Genomic DNA, 12,185 nt, shown 5'->3' with positions numbered 1-12,185 from the left:
GCTGATTGGCCAGGCACAAGTCGGTGTCTTGTCACACAGGATGTGGTCATATCTATGGCGACTTCCCTTGATTGTCATTGGTTAGTTCAAAGAAGTCCTGGGTGTGGCCAGCAGGGGCTTGGGCTTCCAGGAAGAAGCCTTGCCGAGCTCATGGCCAAGGTAAGATGGAGGGCTTAGCCCTTACCCCGGGGCAAGATGGAGGGCGTAGTCCTCACCCTTTCAATACAGTGTATATATAATATAAACTGAGTGGCCAGATTATTATAACCACCTGACGTTTGGAGGCAAATTAGCTATAATTTCGTGCTGAAGTTGCTAGAGGGCCAGACCATTATAAATAGGGAAGCAGGTTGTTTACCACGACAGTAAAAGTGATTTTTTTCTGAAGATATGGGTAAACAACGCGATTTAACAGCCTTTGAATGCGCTATATATATTATACTGAGTGGCCAGATTATGATGACCACCCCATCAGTACTTCATTGGGCCACCTTTTGTCTTCAATACCGTGGTGATTCTTCTTGGCATTGACTCCACGAGATGTTGAAAGGTGATGCGAGGAATCTGACACCATGGCTGATAAATAGCACTGTCCAGTTCTGTGAAATTTGATGGTTGTGGAACCAGCTGCCTGATGGCTCTTTTAACTTCGTCCCACAAATGCTCAATTGGACTGAGATCTGGTGATTGTGGGGGCACCTAAGCAAGGTAAAGTCTTCCTCACGTTCTTGAAACCACTCCTGCACAATCCGAGCACTATGGCATGGCGCATTGTCTTGTTGGAAGAAGCCATCTCCATTGGGATATGCCATCAACATGTTGGATGAACTTGATCAGCAATGATACTTAGGTATGTTGTGCTATTCAGATGTTGTTCCACATGAATTAAAGGGCCCGAATCATGCCAGGAAAACATGCCCCAAACCATAACACTGCCCCCACCAGCTTGAAGGGTTGTACTCATGCATGTGGGGTGCATGCTTTCATGCTGTTTCTGCCAAATTCTCACTCTGCCATCTGCATGATGCAACTGGAAACATGATTCATCAGACCACATGACTTTTTTCCAATGTTCCACTGTCCAATCCAGGGGTCCTCAAACTATGGCCCGTGGGCCACATGCAAATACAAATATTGTATTTGTTCCTGTTTTGTTTTTCTTACTTCAAAATAAGATATGTGCTGTGTGCATAGGAATTTGTTCATAGTTTTTTTTTAAACTATAGTCCGGCCCTCCAATGGTCTGAGGGACAGTGAACTGGCCCCCTGTTTAAAAAGTTTGAGGACCCCTTGTCCAATCCTTGTGTTCCTGTGCGGACTGGAGATGTTTTATCTTGGTAACTGCAGACAGCAAAGGTGTTCGAACAGGCCTTCGGCTTCCATATACCACACGATGCAGTGTATGGCTAATTTATCTACAAACGTCAGGTGGTCATAATAATCTGGCCACTCACGTTCAAATATATCCCATGTTCAAAGGCTGTTAAGTAGCATTGTTTACCCATATCTTCAGAAAAAAATCACTTCTACTGCCATGGTAAACAACCTGCTTCCCTATTTATAATGGTCTGGCCCTCTAGCAACTTCAGCGCGGAATTATAGCTAATTTGCCTACAAACGTCAGGTGGTCATACTAATCTGGCCACTCAGTGTATATGTATATCTGTGCATAGACTATCTCTAGAATAGTTCAGAGGAAACAGCTAATGATCATTGACTCTTGGAAGGGGAAGCTGATAATTACAGAAATTAGTAGACTTGCTTTTTAGATCACACATTTTTATAGTTAAAATATTTTACCATGTGTAAATGTTATCTGATCAAAATTAGCTAAAGACAGTAATGTAAGCTGTATAATTTAGTGATTGAATATTTTAACATAGTTATGTATCATTTATATGAATAAATATTTCAACTAAGTCTGAAGACATTGTGTCTTAAATCATAGTGATACCAAATTTTTGGACTGGAACCTGGATTCTTTGTCCACCGGAATCAAAGAATGAATCCATGGACAGAAAGTGATATAGCAAAGGTGGAAATTTATCGAAGAACAAGTACAGACCCCCACTTGGGGAGAGGGAAGAGTCACACAGAACTGACTCCCATGTAGGAAGGGGGAAGAGTCCCACAGAGTCCCTTTTCTCAGTCTAAGGCTTATAAAGGCTATAGTTCCTGTGTCCTGATATCCCCTCTGATTGGTCAATATTCCCCTTCGAGTTGGTTACCATAGTAACTCCTGGGCTCAAAGGTTGAACCTCACAGGGGACATGTGAGGTTCTCCCCTTCCTTCCCCATTGTTCCCCTATTCCCTCTGGGCTTTCTTCTTTTCCATCTGAATGAAGGGCTCCCTTCTCTTTATTTTGTAAATATAGACCTTTCTTAGATACTTCCAGTTCCCTTGTCTTATGTAAATGCCACTGTTGCTGCTCCCTTGTCTTATGGAGATGTAACTGTACCTGGCTTCATTGTGTTATGGAAATGACCTTCTCCCAGTCTGTAGCCCCAAGCTTTTCCATGGACCCCAATTCTAAAAATTCCTAAGCCTGCCTAAGTTCCCCCAAAATTCCTGCTTCAATAGTCTTCCTGAAATGTCTCTGAGGCTCACAGAATTCTTATGTTGTATCCAGGAACTGCTGTGTTCCCAGCTCTGAATACATACTAGTATAACCTGATACCTCTAAAAAATGACCAGACTCAGCATCAGAATCTTGGTTAAATTACTATTGTAAAGCACCATGCATTAAACTTCTCTTTTATTCAATACTCCCTTTTCACTTCCCCTTTTGGGGACATGTGAGTAGAGAAAATTTAAAAACAATTATAAATAGTTTAATAACTAATTATAAGGAAACGTATGTGTATGGATGGCCCAGAAAAATAAATATAATGTTGCTGGCTTTTCCAATCACAATTTCTCCCCTTTTCTCCTTCAGTCCAGCTACCACCTCCAGATAATGCCTATCCAGATTTTGGGGTTGATAATGTTCTTGTTTTTCTTCTGAGTTTTGCCACCTAAAATTATAATTTTGCATCCCTAAAAATATATTTAGGTTTTATTTGGTATAGAATCTCAGAAAAAAATACTAACATATTATTTTATGTCTTAATACTTTCAATCTATTTTATATTTGATTCAACACTTTTTAAAAGCATCTGTTTCTGCATTCAGTTTTCATTGCTGTATTGTATTCCATTGTATGAACTCAACATGATAGGTGTGAATTTTCTATTCTCTTTTTTTTTTTCAGAACTCCATGTTTTAATCCCATCTTATGCAAAACACCAGCAAGACTTTCAAAACAGCATGTTTATGACCCAGATTAATGACAGAACAGAATAATCTATTTTAAATTCTAATCAGAAAACTTATTTTATCACTTGAAATATATTTAGTACTAAAGACAACCAACATTCTGCTTTTACTTTTACTTAGGTTTATTTTATGCTGAATTTACTCCCGGGCCATAAGTTTTGTTTCTTCAGTTTCTTCTGAGATACCTTTTTCTTCTGTGCAACCTCCTCTTCTGGTTTGGGAACAATCTGCTCCTTTTCAGTGAGGATCATCTCAATGTGGCAGGGAGAGCTCATGTTTGGGTTAATCCGCCCATGAGCTCTGTAGGTTCTACGCCTCATCTTGGGAGCTTTGTTCACCTGAATGTGCTCAATGACCAGAGAGTCTACATCTAAACCCTTAAGTTCAGCATTGCTGTCAGCATTTTTAAGCATGTGCAGCAAAAATTCAGCACTCTTTTTGGGCCAGCGACCCTGTGTCCAGCCCCACTGTTTTGCCTGGGCGCACCTACCAACGCCACCGCTGTAGCGGCGGAGTGGCACACACTGCTTCTTCAGGGTGACGTCCTTCAAGTACTTGGTGGCCTTTCGAATGTGCATGCCCTTGATGGCCTGGGCAGTTTCACGTGTGTTCTTGAAGTGAACGCGGAGGTTGGAGCCCCTTGATTTGCATGCTTTCGTGGGGTTTTCTGGGTCTAGGGAATAGCGAACCGTCTTCAGGGGTCACCTATGGGCGCTTTGGGGAAGAGTATTCTCTTTTTTTAAATTCTTTATTGTTTAAAGTATTACATGAGTCTCCTTTTGCCCCCATTGACCTCTTCCCCACCACCCCTTCTTCCAAGCACAAGCCCTCACCCCGCCCCCCTCCTGTCTGTGTCCATTGGTTTTGCTCATAGGCATGCATACAAGCCCTTTGGTTGATCTCGCACCCTCTCACATCCCAGTGTATTTTCTGTTCTTGGTGGATATGTGAATTGTTTCTGGTTTGGGGTTATCCATAAACTCTCTTAAGTATTCTCCCTGTGTTCATGTGTAGAACCTTCTCTGAAGTATACATTTAGGTGTGAATTTAAGTCAAAGGTATGTAAATATGGGATTTCACTATATTAGGTCAACTGTTTTTTCAAAGTGGTTGTTTCAATGTACACTCAGCCCAGCAGTGACTAGGAATAAGCACTGATTCATATCTTTGTCAGCTCCCAACGTTGTTAGGTTATTAAAAGAAATATTGGCCAAGCTGGTGGATGTGTAATAGCAAAATAAAGCCAGGGACAGGAAGAGTTGGATGTAACACAATTGCTGATTGCGTCTTGAGTCCTGAACTACTAACTTGAAGACACTCCAGCGAGTCCATTAATTTCCCAATAAAATCATGTAATGTATAATAATGAACTTTTTGGTTCCCATTCATAAACACACATTATTTATTATCATAAATACTATTTAAAGGTGAATTTCCTTGCCCACTCTACGTTATCCTATCATTAATGAAATTGAAGTCTCCCCAGTTTTTTTCTACATAACATCCTAATTTTGTTTAATGGAAATGACATCGCTTCAGATATCTCTCATGAAATTTATTAAAACATTTTTCTTTTCCTGAATTATCCCTTCTCTTTCTGATAAGCTTTTCTGTTTTATCTTATTCTTACTTGTTTCCTATGTTAGATTTTCCTCAAGCGCTTGTAAGGCTGATGTAGAACTCTGCATATGGGGAGGCCTTTTGCCCGATTATCTTTAATTTAGAAGGAAGTCTGGGAATGGAGGCAATTTTAGGGAGATCCTCAAAACTCGGGGACATTCTTCTGCAGTTTTACCATCCATTTTCTCTGTATTTTATTTGACCGTATGTGAACTTTTTCTAGAAGAAAAACTGCTGGTTATTTTACAGATGTAGTAATTCCCACATCAGCTGAGTCACACTGATTCCTGTTCTCACCTTCTGTCTTCCCATTCAGTCTCTCAAGGTTTATGCAAAATAGCTTGGATTCATTTCCTACTTTTTCTTTGAGCAGTGTCTGCTTTCTTTATTTACTTTTTACTTCATAATTTGTTAAAATTTCTTGTTTTGTTCTCTGATATTATATATACTTTTAAAACTATTTTTTTTTTTTACATTGGAATGAGGACTCAGGAGGATGAAGTTATTACAAACATGCTTACAATCCAATATCTTACTCTGGAAGCCAATTATGTATTTCAAATGTTGGCAAATAAAACAGTTGGATTTTTTTTTAATTCTTCTATATTAATGGATGTTTTACTAGTAAATTGCCTTTTTCCTATGCTTTTAACTTCCTTGTGTTTCCATTGCTTACCCCATTGTTAAATGCCAGGCTGCATAAATTGCTGTTTTCCTGTCTTTCTAATTTCTGCCTCTTCATTTATATGATAAAACTTAATTATCTCTGATGAAGCTAATGTAGGCAGAGGAGAAGAAAAGACTTGGTAAAGGTCCCACACTTGATTAACATGAACCCAACGCTGATAATTGACTTGGATTGAACTGCTGGAAGAACTTACACTGGAAAACATGGACTCGGGTGCAATATGCTGCAGGGAATACCAGCTGTAGTAAATGCAGTACGTGGTTTCATGTCAAGTTTTAAGTCACGCATCGACTTCTGAGCTGAAATGCAAAATTTAACAATTCAACACTTCGTAATTTCTGAGCTTGTGCCATTGATATCCAAGTTATAGAAATATCCCGACTCATTAACTCATCTCTGAAATTATTTCTATATTACTATGGATTGCTTGGAAGACAGGGGAACATTCTTTATAATATTGTTCAGAAAATGGCTGTGACAGGAATCAGTCAAGAAATGTACATCCCAGGCCTTCACTGCACTGTTGTCTGTGTCCATGGGCAATGCATATATGCATTTAAGTTCTTTGGTTAATGTCTTCCTGCCCCTCCTCCCTATTTCCTTCTGAGATTTCTCAGTTTGTTCCATGCTTCCACTACCACTCCCTCCCCGCCACACCTGAAAAAAATAAAGAAGTGTATATCCCCATTATACATGGGCCTTTTCTGTATGGCCCTTGCTCAAAGTACGTAAAGCCACCTGCCTCACTGGTCCTTTCGGGTTTTTCACTCTTTTTATTTTTAAATTTGTTTTATTGCTTAAAGTCTTACAGAGTATTACATATGTCTCCTTTTTTTCCCCTTGACCTTCCCCCGGCCTCCCCTACCCCCCAGTGTCCTTTGTCCATTGGTTATGCTTATATGCATGCATACAAGTCCAGCGGTTGATCTCTTACCACTGCCCCTCGCCCCCCAACCCTCCCCAGCCTTCCCGCTGTAGTTTGACAGTCTGTTCAATGGTGCTCTGCCTCTGTATCTATTTTTGTTCATCAGTTAATAATGGTCTTTATTATCCATAAATGAGTGAGATCATGTGGTATTTTTCTTTCATTGACTGACTTATTTCACCTAGCATAATGCTCTCCAAGTTCCATCCATGCTGTTGCAAATGGTTTTTTACTCTTGAGTGTTAGAATTTGTTAAAGAACAATGTAAGGGGGAACCAAAATTCATACACACACACACACACACACACACACACACACACACACGACGTTGATTTTATTTGGTGTAAATTATTTGAGTTTATAATAGAATAATTTTAGTTTAGACACACTTTCTTTTTTCCTGATGATATCTCTATAGGGCAATTTTATGATCACAGTAAGTTATCTTGGTTCTTATGTCAACAATAATCTTTTTATCCCTCAGGTAGTTATAATTCTCTGCCTTTGACCTAAAACAAGGGCAGGAGAAATACAGAAAACATTAAAGCATGCCTTATAAAACCTACCATAACAGATTGCTTTATTTTAAAGATTAAATGCCTTAAAATCTAGTGTTGGCTTCCTTTAAATAAAACAGAGCAGTCGATATCTAGAGTTTGAATTCTATGTACACATGTATTTCCCAGGCCCTTTGAAAAATAATCTAATAAGTGTTAAACCAATAAAGCATACACTTGAAGATTGCTATTAAATTGAAATAAGGGAATATTAGTGCTTACTATACTTTGATAACTATAAAGCTCCAGTGGTATTTTTTTATTCTAAATTTAAATTACTTTTACTCCCAAGGTTTTCATGAGGCATATTAAATGTAAGATGAAATGGGCTTAGTAATTGTAAGTTTTTCAAGTATGTTTGTGTGTGCACATGCGTCTTTTTAGCACATTTACAACAGCTTAATTTGAGCAGGTATTGTTTACCCTTTCCTGAAAGAGGGTCAGTCAGCTTGGTGTCATAATACAGATTATGACAAACTGAGCAGTTGGAACAGCACCAACATGGTCATTAATTCTGGGGGTCAGAAATGTAGTCTGAGCAGCACAGGGCTCACAGGAAGTGTTGGCAGGCTTCCTTTCTGGAGGTTCTAAGAACTGGTTTCTTTGCTCATTTGTGTTAGTAGAATTTAGTCCCTTGTGGCTACAGAACAAATGAGTGCCTGTTTCCTTGCTGGCAAATCAAGAAAATGAACATAAACATATAAAAAAAAAAGAAAAGGAATCCCTCTTTCTGCAAAATCACCACTGCCCCCAACCGCCTTCCCCAAGCAGACATGCATCTCCCCTCTATCACTGTACATTAATTTGCATCTCCTAAAATTTTAGACTATGATTCACAGAGTACCTACTCTTTTTGTCTTGCTTTTTTAATTCAGCATCATTTTTTGAGATTAATTTATATTGTAGGGCATATTAATAGTTCATTCTTTTCATTGCTGAGTATTATTCCATTATATAACACACACACACACACACACACACACACATACATGTTGATGGATATTTGGATTGTTTCCAGGTGTTGGCTATTGCACATGAAATATTATAATGGAACTAGAGGCCCGGTGCACGGATTCGTGCACTAGTGGGGTCCTGCAGCCTGGCCTGTGACCTCTCGCAATCTGGGACCCCTCTGGGGATGTCGGACTGACAGTTTTGGACTGCCTTCTGGGATCAGGCTGAAACCAGCAGTCTGACATCCCCCGAGAAATGTAGTGCGCAAAGCAACAGACAGCCAGGGAGGAGCCTGAGCCTGGGCCAGGCGCCATGTGCTCCTGCTCATCCAGGCCCCACTGCACCTACCACCACCACTCAGTAACGCTGCCGTGGAGGCAGGAGAGGCTTTCACCATTGCAGCTGCGCTTGCCAGCCATGAGCCCGACTTCTGGCACCTGTTGGTCAGCTGAGTGGTGCTCCCGCTGTGGGAGCACACTGACCACCAGGGGGCAGCTCCTGCATTGAGTGTCTATCCCCTGGTGGTCAGTGCTCATCATAACTACTGGTCAACTGGTCTTTTGGTTGCTTAGCCTTTTATATATATACATATAGATGACTGAATCAAATGGTGTTGTCTGTTTAAATTTTTCAAGAGACTTTCAAACTGTTTTCCAAAGTATTACATTTATACACATTCTACCTGACACTTAATATGTTCAGTCTTTTTCACTTTAGTCATTCTAATGGTTTACAATAGTATTTCCTTCCATTTTAACTTTTTTTACATTAATGACTAATGATTTAAGCATCTTTCCATAGGCTTCTTTATCATATGTTTCCTATGGTGAAATATCTGTTCAAATTTTTGGCCATTTCAAAATAGAATCATTTTCCTTTTGAGTTTTGAGAATTGTAAAAATATATAGGGGTGGGAAAAAGTAGGTTTACAGTGATAATATGAATAACACAGACATTAATTAATAATAATACAAGAATAAACTGTGTTTCATGTACTCACAGCTGTAAACCTACTTTTGTTGAATACAAGATTATAAACCCATATTTCTTCATTCTCTGTGGGTTGATTTCCTATTTTGTTAACCTAAGTTTTGTTTTAGTTTTATCCTGTTCAGCCTTAATTAAAGTACTCAAGTCTTCTCTAACAGATTTCTTTAACTTAGTATCTCAGGTTATGAGAAGATAAAGTCTAAGTCCCTTGGATTTCTTTTTTTTTAAATATATTTTATTGATTGATTTTTTACAGAGAGGAAGGGAGAGAGATAGAGAGTTAGAAACATCGATGAGAGAGAAACATCGATCAGCTGCCTCCTGCACATCTCCCACTGGGGATGTGCCCGCAACCCAGGTACATGCCCTTGACCGGAATTGAACCTGGGACCTTTCAGTCCGCAGGCTGATGCTCTGTCCACTGAGCCAACCCGGTTTTGGCAATCCCTTGGATTTCTTAAGGGCCCAGGTTCCTTGTGATATTTGATTCTTAACCAGAGTTCTTTTATTGATGAACATCTTTAATTAATTTTCATTTTATAGATTTGAGGATAATAATATACAGATTTCAATTAAGCCAACATATGGGAAAGAGGAAGAAAAATTAGGTTTTCAGATATCCTATGATTGTGGAAATATTAATTATGATAGTTTGTATTATTTACCTATCATATTTAATGTGATATAGTATTTCCCATGTACATTTTTATATTGTAATAATTATGTATACAAAGGAAGAAAAAGCAATGTGATCCACATAAAGTATATTCAATATGAACCTATTTATAAACAAATTACCTTTATGGCTGCATTTGAAAAATATCTAAAAGAATATATAATTAAGTGTAGAAACTAATGAGTAATTTTTCACAAAGTTGTTGGATAAAATATGTAAAATAACCAGTTGAATTTCTATATACCACCTTCAAGTTAAAAAATTAAAGTTGTGAAAGTTTGTAACTACAGCATTAGTGAATATATATTGATGTATTAATGTCTATAAAAACAGAATATATTGAGTATTTAGAGATGATGCTAAAATTGTTCAATACATATTACAGAAAATTTAAAAACAAATTTTTATGAGAACTAAATAAATGGAAAGATGTCTCAGAGATTAGAAGACAATATTTTAAACATGGCTGTTCTCCCTAAACTGAATAATAAATCTAACTCAAACCCAGTAAAAATTCCCCCAATAATGTAAGCCTATATATTTGGATATTTGGGGACATTAGTAAGCCTATTATAGATTTTAAGTGGAAATGAAAATGGCTATAATAGCTAAGCAGTTTTGAGGTGGGAGGCCTTGCTCTAATTATAATGAATTTACAATAATTAAGATAATGTGGCAGTAGTACAAGATAAAAAAAAAATGAAGATAATAGGGAATCTACAAATAGGACTTAACATACATGGAAATTGATTTATAGTAAACTAGAGGCCCAGTGCATGAAATTTGTGCACTCGGGGGGTCCCTCAGTCTGGCCTATGCCGTCTCACAGTCCGGGAGCCCTCGGGGGATGCCCGACTGCAGGCACATTTAAGTGACATGAGCAAGAGACTTATAGACTCTCATGCATCTACTTTGAAAGCACAGTCTTCTCTCCATGAACCCACACTTACAGCTTTATGAGGAAGTTCCTATGAAAAAATGTCTGATGAAGAAGAAATTTATATTTGGTTTATGAATGGTTCTACATGATATACTAAAAGTGGGCAACTAGCATTATTCCTACTCGGGCATTAAAAAGAAGATCATGAGTGAAGAGAAATCTTTAAGTAGGCATAACTTTGAGGAATATACATGGTTGTTTACTTTTCCTGAAAAAGAAGTAGAGAAATATTACATTCACTTCTTTTATTTCCTTTTCTCAGTTAATCCTCACTGGAGGATATTTTTTTCCATTGATTTTTAGAGAGAGTAGAGGGGAAGGAAGGGGGATAGAGGAGAGAAACATCGATGTGAGAGAGCCACGTCAATTGGTTGCCTCTTGCATAAGCTCCAACTGGGATGGGGAACCTCCAACCCAGGTACGTGCCCTTGACTGGTATAAACTCTGGACTCCTGGGTTCATGGGCTGACACTCTAACCACTGAGAAACACTGGCCAGGGCATTCTGTCACACTTCTTTTGAATGATGAATGGCTAATGATTTATTGAGTGATCATAGACTTAGGAAGAAAAATACTTGAGAATCGGTGACAAAGAGGGATGGGGCAGACCTCATGGAATGAACCCAAAGTGAGATATTTTTATCTTTTGTAATGTCCACAGCAGACAAGGTTCCTAATAATCATGTGGACAAGATGGCCCATTATGTGCATGCCAAGGAATCTCTTTGCCCAGCCATTGCATTCATTGCTTAAAAGAGCTGAGGAAACAAGTGGCTGAGGAAGGGGGCATGGAGATTATGCATGGACTCAACAACATGGGCTTCAACTGACTAGGGATGATGTGGCTATAACTACTGGTGAGTACCCGCCATGTCAACAACAGAAAGTGACACTGAGCCACCGATATGGTAATATCTCCCAAGTGAACAAGCCAGCCAGCTGGTGACAATTTGATTACATTTGATACTTCTGTCACAGAAGGAGAAGCAGTTTGTTCTTTTTGGAATAGACGCACATGCTGGAGATGGATTTGCCTTCATTGTCAATAATAATCTTGCCAAAATGCCTTTTAAGATTTTGGAGATTGCTTTATCACAGTCAGGGAATTCTCCATGGTATTACTTCTGAACAAGGAAATACATTCAGAGCAAACGAAGGGTAGCAGTTGACCCATGCACATGCAATTCATGGTCCCTACTCTACGTCCCCTGCCTGATAGAAAGGTGCAATGGGCTTGTGAAGACTCAGGTAAACACCTTGCAGGTATCTTAGGTTATATCCTATAGACAGAGTTTATTTCTGAACCTAATCTACAATTATGTGCTTCTATTTCTCCCACAATTAGAATTTGTGGGCCCAGGATCTAAGGAATGGAAATAGGGTTCATTCCTTTCAGAAAAACTGTTCTCATAACAAACTATAGAAACAATCCTTGAATATATTGTCCTCAGGAGTCTCTCCTCATGTTATTAAACCTAATGAAATACAACAATGGCCTCTGATGGTTTACCGTGGTCG

General features: G+C 38.8%; 1 pseudogene across 1 annotated transcript; it reads right to left on the bottom strand.

Annotated features, from left to right (window-relative positions):
* Positions 1 to 3,454: 3,454 nt before the first annotated feature.
* Positions 3,455 to 3,894, bottom strand: LOC308526556 (large ribosomal subunit protein uL22-like; annotated as a pseudogene). The gene has a single exon. The product of its transcript is annotated as a large ribosomal subunit protein uL22-like (transcript).
* Positions 3,895 to 12,185: the final 8,291 nt, after the last annotated feature.

This window comes from Myotis nattereri (assembly GCF_964212035.1).
Source record: "Myotis nattereri genome assembly, chromosome: 11".
Taxonomy (NCBI): Eukaryota; Metazoa; Chordata; class Mammalia; order Chiroptera; family Vespertilionidae; genus Myotis; species Myotis nattereri.
Note: the sequence above shows the minus strand (reverse complement) of the source record. Positions and strands in the feature narration are given on the sequence as shown.